Here is a 10870-nt window from a genome sequence, read left to right as displayed (position 1 = left end):
TTTTGTAGCTGGCTTCTGCTGCTGTGTCTCCATTTTGATGCACTTTTCTGCAAACAGTTGAAGGTAATTGTGCATTGCATCATTTCCAGTAAAACTCTTTACCTCAACTCCCCATCTCCACACAGAAGTTCCTTCTTGTGTTACCTTCCCTCCCATCTCTGTGGGGCAAGAGGGAGTCTTGTGAGAGTGGATGTGTTAACCCAGCACAATGAAGCTATCTGGTGATGGCTAAACCCTGATTATTGTCATGAGACCTCATCTGACCTTGACTCAAGAAGAACTTGCAACACCTTAGACCTTGATGCCAGACACGAGATAGAGCTTTGGACCACTCTGTTTAGCTAACTTCTGCACCTGCCGACTTCTCCTGCAAAGGGTGGCAGGCAGGGGTCAGCCTGTGCTGTCTGGAAGTGTGGATTATGTCTACATTTGCTTCTTCTGCTCTCTTCTCTCTCTCTCCACTTTGCTGTAGCTCTCTCCCATTGCCAGCCTAGCAGGCACCTCTTGGCCTCCCTTCCCTGTCAGGGCAGGCAGATGGAAAACCTGCAGCACTGCCACCCCAACCCCATCTTAGTGGCTGCTTCTGCTGCACCTCCTTTTCTTCTCTAGACTCATTAATGTTGTGCTGCATCCAAGCCTGGGCCCCTGAGTCCTCTTTAATTCCATTGTTCACCTTGGACATCCATTGTGTTCTATGCTCTGGGGAAATGGTGGTTTTGGAGAGGATTCTGTTCTGTGAAAATAGCTCTTGATAAATCTTTGGTGGTTCTGTAGGTTCAAATAAAAGGTATTTCCAATGGGTGTGTGGGGTGTGGATGGTGAGAAAGTACTTCCACAGTCTTATCTCCCTCTTCCCCTCTCCTCCATTACCCTATCAAAGGTTCTTGGCCAGCACACATGGACACAGGCAGATGAGAGAGGAAGCTCATACAGTCCATCAGTGCCTGGCAGTGTCCATGGATGATTTACCCTGGAACTCACAGATGTGGTTAACAATTGAACAGGGAATTAAATATTTGAGGGAGTTTATAGTGAGAGAAGTAATCTATGGAGATCATGGCACACAGAATCCTAGTGAGATTCCTGTTGGGAATGCTCTCTTGAAGAAGCTTATTTAACTTGCTCCTCCATCCTATGCTAATATTCTGGCAAGCAGACTTGTAGGAAAATATAATGGAGGAAGGCTTCCTACTGTTGGTGAATTTGCTGATCAGATGAGGCAGCTGGAGGATGGTCTGTCATACAATTCATTGGTTTCAGCCATAACAGCTCTGGGTGGAGAAATAAAGAATGGAATGAAAGAGCTGAAGGAGGAATTTAAAACCTCCATTTCCAAGTTGGTGAAAGAGAAGGATAACTCTCTTTCCCCTTCACCTTCTGAATGGGTTCCAGTGTCTGCCATCAGAAGCTGACTTCCTAGAAGGCCAATTCGAGCTAGGCCAGTTTGACCCCGAGAGCAGCAATCACGTGGGAGTCTTTGGATATTCCTGCATGGCCAATTTGGTGAAAACATGAATAAGTCAGATGGACAACCCACTTCTGTTCTTTTGGGGAGTGTGGGAGCTGATGAGTGGCAGAACCAGAGGCAACAATACCAGAAAGGTAGCTGCAACTACCTCAGTTTCCCAGAAGAACTTTGATTTCTTCAGCAGTGGCTCTAACACTAAGCACTGCGTCAACTGTACATGTGTATGTATGCCCATAATTAGTGGAGCCCTGCCTCCTGCCAGGGGGAGGAAAGGGATAATGGAGATAACAGAGTCTATTGGGATATGTACATCCAGTGTCCTAGCACTTCAAAATTTCAGTAGAGGACACAGGAGCTCAGTGCACCATAATATCATCAAATTGTCAAGCGACAGACTATTTCAGGTGGGTCTCAAGAGTTCACTAAGTTGCAGGTTGACATAAATTTAACTGGGAAAGACTGCAAGAAACACACTAATGTGACAGGACCAGATGCACCTTGTATTTTGGGAATCAATTTTCTGAGAGAAGGGAGTTTCAAAGACCCTAAGGGTTACAAATGGGCATTTGGAATACCAACTGTAGAAACTGATGGAGGAAAACTGAGGTTGTCTATTAGACCTGAACTCTCAGATGAATCTGCAGCTTTGGGACAACATGAGATAGAGGATGCGAAACTGCCAATTGCTTCTCAAACTGATTCATCAATGGAATGTCAGAAGGTCATCAGCAAGGCTCCTTCACCTTTCAACAGTCTGATTGGGCCTGGGTGAAAGTCAAATGGAGAATGGCATCTGACAGTTGACTTCCATGCCCTGAATGAAGTAACTCCACCCATGAGTGCAGCTGTACCGGACATGATGGAACTCCAGGATGAGCTGGAATCCAAAGAGGCCAAACGGTTATGCCACCATAGACATTCCAATGCTTTCTTATTTATTCCCATAGAGGAATGCAGGCCTCAGTTTACCTTTACCTGGAGAGGAGTCCGATACATGTTCAATCATTTATCCCAGGGGTGGAAACACCGTTCAACAATTTGTCATGCAGTGATCCATGATGCTTTGGAGAAAGGTGGAGCTCCAGAACACATTCAGTTCATCAATGACATCCCTGTGTGTGGTAAAACTGCTGAGGAAGTCTTTGAGAAAGGTAACAAAGTAATTTACAATCTCTTGAAAGCTGATTGGCCATGAAGTGAGACAAGGTGAAAGGACCTGCCAGAGCAATCCAATTCCCTACTATGCACCAGCTTCAGGAAAAATTTAATGTTACAGTGCTTTGATGAAATCCACCCTGAAAGCCATGGGGTGGAACTTTGAAAAACTGGGACAAATATCAACAACCTGGTTGGTAAATAGTAGAGGTTCTGTAAATCGATCAGGACCTGCACAATCAGATCTGTTACAAAGGGTAGAAGGTGCTAAAGTTGATGTTATTCAAGAAAAGAATCTGTTAGGGAAAACTGTTTGGGTATTTTCTCCTTTGGGAGAGGCCAAGACTGTCTGAGTGGTGTATCTTCTCCCCTTTCATAGGTAAGAAACTTTGCTATGCTGCTGTCCCCCAATGTCATTACCATCTCCATTTGTGACACATCTGTGCCTTTATCTTGACATAAACAATGGTGGCTGGAATGACATCTGCAGCTGGATATTTGTGTGTTGGACCTATCAGTGAGGTATTCAGAGAACTGCAACACAGCCTCTGCCTCCTGCACCCTCCATTTCGTGTGGGTCATAACAGGGGGACTGCTACTGTGCTCCGAAGAATCACAGAATATGTCTGTTTGAGAGAGACCTCAAATATCATCCAGTCCAACCCTCAACCCAGCACTGACAGGTGGACACTATACCATGGCCCTAAGTTCCAGGTCCACAGGTTGCTTGAATCCCTTCATGGACGGTGACTCCAGCAGTGTTTCGGGCAGCCTGTTCCAATGTTTGAGAGCCCTTTCAGTGAAGAAATATTCCTCATATCCAGCCTGAACATCCCATGGGGCATCTTGTAACACATTTCCTCTAGTCCTGCCTGTTGCCACCAGGGAGAAGAGGCTGCCCCATCCTCACTGCAACCTCCCTTCGGGGAGCTGGAGAGAGCAATGAGGTCTCCCTTCAGCGTCCTCTTCTCCAGCCTGAACACCCCCAGCTCCCTCAGCCCCTCCTCGTACCCCAGGTTCTCCAGGCCCTTCTCCATCCTGGTTACCCCTCTCCAGACATGCTCCAGCCCCTCAGTGACATTCCTGTAGTGAGAGGCTCAGAGCTGAACACAGCACTCGAGGTGTAGCCTCACCAGTGCTGAGCACAGGGGGATGATCCCCTCCTGCCCCTGCTGCCCACCCTGTTTCTAATGCAAGCCAGGATGCCATTGGCTTTCTTGACCTCCTGGGCACACTGCTGACTCATGTTCAGCCAACTGTCAACTAATAACCCCAGGTCCCTCTCCAAGTTACAGCTTTCAAACCACACATCCACAAGTCTGTAGCTTCCCATGGGGTTGTTGTGACCCAGGTAGAGGACCTAGCACTTGGCCTGGTTGAAATTCATATAATTAGCCTTGGTCACTGGTTTAACCTGGTCAAATCCCAGTGTAAAGCTTCCCTATCCTCTAGCAGATTGACACAACCACCCAGGTTGGTGTCATCTGCAAACTTACTGAGGATGCACTCAATCCCCTCATCCAGATCATTAATTAAGATAATAAAGAGTACAGGCCAGTACTGAATCCTGGGGAACACCACTAGGGACTGGGTGCCAGCCAGATTTAATTCAATTCAGCAGCAGCCTTTGGGGCCATCCATCCACCCAGGGTTTTATCCTATGCAGATTACAGCCATCACCAGGTGTGTTCACAGAGACAAGGCAGTTCCCACATAGAGCTGGGAAGTCACCTGCATGTTAGGGTCCAAACTGACATCAGTGGGCTCCATAGCCATATGAGGACACAAATGTGTCACAGCTGGAGATGTAACACAGGTTGGGGTTCAAAACCAGAACTTGAGCTTTAAAGTGTTCCCAGAGAAAGGGAAGTAGGTTGTGGCTGAAGCCTTCCAGCAGCGCTGTCTGGCAATACTTTCAGCAAGTCCAGAAAAGGGATGGACAGGTCCTCAGCATTGCTGCTTCTGAGTTCAGTCAGTGACACTATCCTAGCTCTAACCTCAGAGCAACTGGAAAAAAAATAAAAAGGGAATTCTGCCTGGAGAGTCTGGGGAGAATCTGGACAGCTTGGTCACAAACAAGCACTCAGAAATGTCTCAGGTGCACATCACCTGCCTGCAGCTGATCTTAATCTCCTGCTTGCACTCACATGTGCCTGCCCTGGACATCCCTGGGGCTATCATACCTCCACTGACAGGAGACTTCCTAACAAAAAGAGTGTGGCAGAAGGCAGGAAATAAAGCAGAGCAGGAAACCAGGACATAGCTTGTCCCATCAGCTGGGATGCTTTACATTTGTCATGAGGTGTTCAGAGAATTCTTCTTTCCACAAAGCTGCATCTGGGCCTGAGGCACTGCAGCACAGCTATAAAAGGCAGCTCAGCTCTCTGCTCTCTCATCCACTTCTCTTGCCTCCTTCTCCTTGGGAACCAGGTGAATCTGAAGCCTCTGCTCCTTCTCCTTCAACATCAGGTCTCTCCCCAATGGAATCTCATCTGATAGGGGCCATCCTAACACTGGGATGAGAAGCGCTTGTCCTGGGAGTGGAGAGTGATGGTCTTCAGCAGAGAGAGGCTGCGACTTAGTTGAGGTGTCTCATGGTTTTTGAAGAGAGCAGGCTATGCTGGTGCAGTAGAAAACTTGTCTCCACTGGGGTCGGGAGCAGTGCTTCTCCATACTGAGCTTCCACGATCTCATTTGAGAGAGGCTATTCTAACACTGGTCTGGGAACTGCTTGTACTGGAAGAAAGATGGGGAGGGAAGGTCTTCAACAGAGAGAGGCTGGGACGTAGCTGAGGTGTCTCATGGGCTTTGAAGGGAGCAGGTTATGCTGGTCCAGGAGGGAACCTGGCTCCACTGGGGTTGGTGCAGAGCTGCTTCTAATGTTTTCCCATACTGAGCTTCCACAATCCTCTCTCACAGGTGTACCTGCAGCCCAAAACCATGTCCTGCCCTGAGAAGTGCCAAAGCTGCCAGGCCTATGAGCCCTGCTGCCAGCCCTGTGGCCCAACCCCACTGGCCAGCAGCTGCAATGAGCCCTGCTGCAGGCAGTGCCAGAGCTCCACCATAATCATCCAGCCCTCCCCTGTGGTGGTGACCCTGCCTGGCCCCATCCTCAGCTCCTTCCCACAGAACACTGTTGTGGGCTCCTCCACCTCTGCTGCTGTTGGCAGCATCCTCAGCTGTGATGGAGTGCCCATCAACTCCGGGGGCTTTGACCTCTCCTGCATCACCAACCGCTATTGCTGCAGACCCTGCCGCCCCTGCTAGAGCTGCTGGCAATGGCCTCAGCAAGAAGAACTTGCAACACCTTAGACCTTGATGCCAGACACGAGATAGAGCTTTGGACCACTCTGTTTAGCTAACTTCTGCACCTGCCGACTTCTCCTGCAAAGGGTGGCAGGCAGGGGTCAGCCTGTGCTGTCTGGAAGTGTGGATTATGTCTACATTTGCTTCTTCTGCTCTCTTCTCTCTCTCTCCACTTTGCTGTAGCTCTCTCCCATTGCCAGCCTAGCAGGCACCTCTTGGCCTCCCTTCCCTGTCAGGGCAGGCAGATGGAAAACCTGCAGCACTGCCACCCCAACCCCATCTTAGTGGCTGCCTCTGCTGCACCTCCTTTTCTTCTCTAGACTCATTAAAGTTGTGCTGCATCCAAGCCTGGGCCCCTGAGTCCTCTTTAATTCCATCGTGAACCTTTACATTCTGTACTCTGGGGAAATGGTGGTTTTGGAGAGGATTCTGAAGGGTGCAAATGAGGACCCTTCTTTTTTTGAAGATGAAGAGACGGTACTATGGATAGAGAGAACATAATTCCTGGGGATAACCACAGTCACATGTCTCCCTTCCCCTCTGTGTTGGTAAGGCCATGACACATGGCCAGTACAAATCCAGGCAGGCCTTAAGATGTCTAGACAGGTCCTGTCTCTCCCCTCCTTCCTGCCACAACAACAGGGCAAGGCGGGAAGAGGAACAAAGGGGCCAGGCCCTTGCCTGTCTGGTAAACAAGATGCCATCTGGGGTCAGAGCACATAAGATCCCCCAGATATGAGGTCCTTGCCTCTGCCTTTTATGGTCATAGCCTGGCAGAACACTTTCCACTGGGTGGCTGCATGTTAGCTTTAGTGTCCCATTGGACCAAGTGACCTCTGGCATTTTGTATATATACAAGTGGCTGGGGAGCCTCAGGGCCTTGCTCAGATCTGCCTTGCTCAGATCAGCCTCGCTCAGATCTGCCTTGCTGTTGCTTGCTCAAGCCCTGCTCAAGCCTTGCTCACATCTGCTGAAGCCTCTTCTCACTTCAGGCCTTGTCGTCTCCAGTGTCCTGCCTGGCTTCGAGTGCCTGGTCCAGAGCCCTGGGATAAAGCCTGAGCCTCCAACTGGATTACAAACCTACTGTTTCTGGAGCCTGTCAGCAGAGAGAGCGAGCCAGGGACCATCTCCAAATTCCTACTCTAATCCTCATGAGTAGATCCTGGCCTGCTCATATCTTCCTAAGGGCTATTGGTTGGCCTTTGGTTTATAAGTGGGTGAAGCTATTTGTGTCATAGGTTTTTCCAGTCTCTGAACTCTCTAAATTCTGTAAAATTGCCATTAAGCATCATGGAAGAATTCACGACCGAATAGAACTTGTAAATAATTTTATCAGTTTTTGTACATGGTTTTGGGGTGGGGTTTTGTGAAAATAAAAATAATTATATTTTACAATTCCCGCCTTGTTAATTTAACCCAAACTATTTCACCTCCCCTCCTTTGCCCCGTCATAGATCCATGGCCAGTACACATGGACAGAGGCAGATGAAAAGGAACTTCCTGCAGTACTTGACCACATGGCAGGAGGCAGCTGGTCTCCAGACATGGATGGCTGAGGTCATTCACCAGTGGTACTGGCATCAGCCCCAAAGTGGAGTTCCCTTTCCCTTTGAACCCCACAGCCCCATGGGTCACCGCAACTGCAGGAGAGCACCCAGTGCACAAAGGTCCATGGTTGCTTTTCCTCAAAGGCTGAAGCAACATTCCTGGACTTTTAAGACTGCACCATTGCCAGTGCAAAAGCAGTTTCCTCCTTTTATAAAATTAACATTTTTTCTAAAGGATCCTGTAATTATTAAAACAGAATTCATCTGGAGACTGTAAATAATCATCTACATGATCATGCACATTGAGCCAATTCTGTGCCCAGAATGTGCAATCTGAAAATCAATCTGAACATAAATAGAAATTAAGGATGCCATAAAAATAACAAATTCTGATGTATTTCTTTCCAATTCAACAGTTTGAAGATAAGAACAGTTTTACTGAAACTGGTCTTTTGGGCTCTGAGCTCTGCTACTCTGTCTTGTGAGTTTTCATTCTTTCCAATAATGATTGCAATTTCTCAAGCATTATGAAAGTGTCAAAAGCCTCCTTGCTTATTCTCCCTGTCAGTCTCAGAGGGTATGAGTCTGTTCACATGTTGAGGGTTGGCTGATTCCCAAGTGCACAGCTAGGAAAGGATTTTGCTTCCTCAGGCTCCCTTCCACCACAGTGTGCTCTAGTGGAGGCTGAGGGGAGAAGAGCAGCACAAGTTAGTCAGGTGCAACTTTTCAATACTCATTCCCATGGCACAGCCCATTTCAGCTCAGAGGGTTTCATGGAGCTCCATGGGTAGCTGCCCAGGTTGAGAACTGATCATGCCACCAGCACATGGTAGGGTCCTGCAAAAGGTGCCTTGAAAGAATCCATTGGGGCTTCATCTGAAGTTGCAGAGATGTGGGGTTCCCAGCAGATAAAAAATATCATGCTTACTCAGTATCTCTGATCATGTGGACTGACTTTCATGGTGAAATATCTCATCAGTCAAGATAAAGATCAAGATATAGATAGGGACATTGTTTACCAGTTATCATCATGGGCAAAGGAGACTCAATTTGGGGAAGATTAATTTAATTTTTTGCCATTGACAGATCAAACCAGTCCTGAAAAGCCTTCACCCCACCCCCACCTCTTGTTCCCAGGCTCAGCTTCACTCTTCTATTCCAAACCCTTCTCTTTCCTCCACCACCAATCAGAGCAATGTGGTGGTGAACGTGGGTTGTGGTGAGAGCACAACAGTTCTTTTCTGCTGTTCTTTCCTCTTCATGCATATCCTCTGCTCCATGGTGAACCAGATGTCGCTTTCGTGGCAGACTAGCACGACATGTACACACACAGACCAAGTATCAAACATAGAGCACCTTTATTATTATTAACAACAGACATTTATATGTTTTCTATACTACTGTGGCCACTTCTAATTGGTTATCAAGTTGTTTTTAACACTCTTATTGGTTATTACTATATCACTATGGTAGTAGCTATTATTGCTAACTTTCACACGGGATAATTCAAACCTTTTATCTCACTGTTTCCCAGTCACTCTTCGTCCTTGCAAACCACCTGCACCTCTGAGGCCTCCCATATCTTCACTGAAACACAGTAATCTGCTCAAGGCCAAGTTCTTCTTTCCCAGGCAAGGAATCTGTGGACCTGACGCAGCCCCCACACCCTTCCACAGAATGAAGCATCTGAAGACCTGATTCAGAATGAGTCCTGTCCATAGACTGCAATCCTTGGGGTGACACTGCAGCATGGTGTCCTCCATGATCTGCAGTCTGGATCCTCCACCATGCTCTCTTCACAGGCTGAAGGCAATATCTGCAATGTCTTCTGAAGCACCTCCTCTATCTTTTGTTCTTAGTGGCAGCAGGATTTTCTGCAAGTGGGTACAGTGGAGTAGTGTGGCAGTTGCAAATGCTCCCTCAGATGAGGCAGGAAGTATCTTGAGCCTTGCAGAAGCTGATGTTAATCAGACCTCTGTTGCCCCTTTGTCTGGCGTCCTTTTGTTTGCTTGAGGAACCCACTAATTAATTAATTGACCACAGTGAAAGCAAGAGGAGTATAAATGGAGACTTGCTCCACAGAAGCAGCTTTTGCAGTTCAGAACTTCTGCCCCTTAGAACAGAACCTAAGGAACCTCACTCCACTGCTCCTTGATGAGCATACAAATATATCCTGGGTATCCATGGGAGATTTTCCTTTTATGAGTGAGGTGTGTGCATATATTGGGTCATCTGCTCTAAACAGTCGAATACTTTGATTAGTTGTGCAACAGCATTTTCCCAACTGACATCCGAACCTGTCATTGTATTCTGTAATTGTATTGTATTGAGCAGTCATAATTGTAATAAATCAGTGACTATTAGTCACGTGTTTTGTCTGTCTCCTTCGAGACATTTTTGGCTTAGATCAAGCAGGATGTCTTTTGAGGAATTTATGTATAAACACAGCTATGCACTCTGGTGGGTTTAGGAATTGTCCCCAACAGAAATTTGGAGATTTACCCCCAAAATAAATCACCAGACTAGCTCAGAAGGTTTGGGGAGCAAATGAAGGTATATTTACAAGCCAACTAAAATCCAGAAATATGAAATGCAATGAATATATACAAAATGTACAATATTTACATATATTTATAATTTGCAAACAACACAAGACCCCCCCACCTCCCCTCCCTCAACCGCTCTGCAAATGTCCAGGGGGCTGCTCCCAGCTTGCCTGCTGCTACTTCCTTTCACATCCCCCCCCATATACCTTACACAATCTAAACAGAAGACAGTTCAGCTTGCATGCAAGGTCAGAGAGAAAGGGAACAAGCCATGCAAGTCATGAAAGTGAAGAAGCAAAGAGACAGAATAATTTATGCACCTGATTTTTATCCCAGTCTGCAAGCAAATGGAATTATATAGATATATCTATGGTTTTATTTTGCATCCAATGGCTAACTTTTATTTACCTTTTACTCACAGATGTCCAGAAAGTTCCTATTCTTTGTTCAGAGTTAGGAAACTGAGATAAGCTACCAGCTCCAAACCATAACAGCACCTTCAGTCCTAGACATTAAACAGGCAAAGGGAAACTGCTCTGACCCCGTAGCAGTCATGGAAGCATTTCAGCTAAGCCTTGTAAGGTTTTGGAGTATCACAGATAAAGGACCTATGTGTGCCATACTAAGTGCTTGCTTACTTCAGGCACAGGACTGTACTGAAAAGCTCGAGAGCAGGACACAGTATTTGCAGAGACAGCTGCAAAGAGAGAGAGAGCAAACTTGTGCATTATTTGATCCACTTGGTGCACAAAGGACTCTCCTGCTGCCCACTGAGTCCAAGAAGGAACTACTGGTACAGACCTCCAGGAGTCAGATGCAGAAACATGACAACAGCCTCTGATGAAAGC

General features: G+C 47.0%; 1 pseudogene; it reads left to right on the top strand.

The window, feature by feature from the left end:
- The first annotated feature begins 4920 nt into the window (after positions 1-4920).
- LOC128978463 (feather keratin Cos1-2-like) lies at positions 4921-5890 on the top strand (annotated as a pseudogene).
- The last annotated feature ends 4980 nt before the right edge of the window (positions 5891-10870 follow it).

The sequence above is a fragment of the Indicator indicator genome, chromosome 37 (genome assembly GCF_027791375.1).
Source record: "Indicator indicator isolate 239-I01 chromosome 37, UM_Iind_1.1, whole genome shotgun sequence".
NCBI lineage: Eukaryota > Metazoa > Chordata > Aves > Piciformes > Indicatoridae > Indicator > Indicator indicator.
This window is presented reverse-complemented; position numbering and strand designations above follow the sequence as displayed.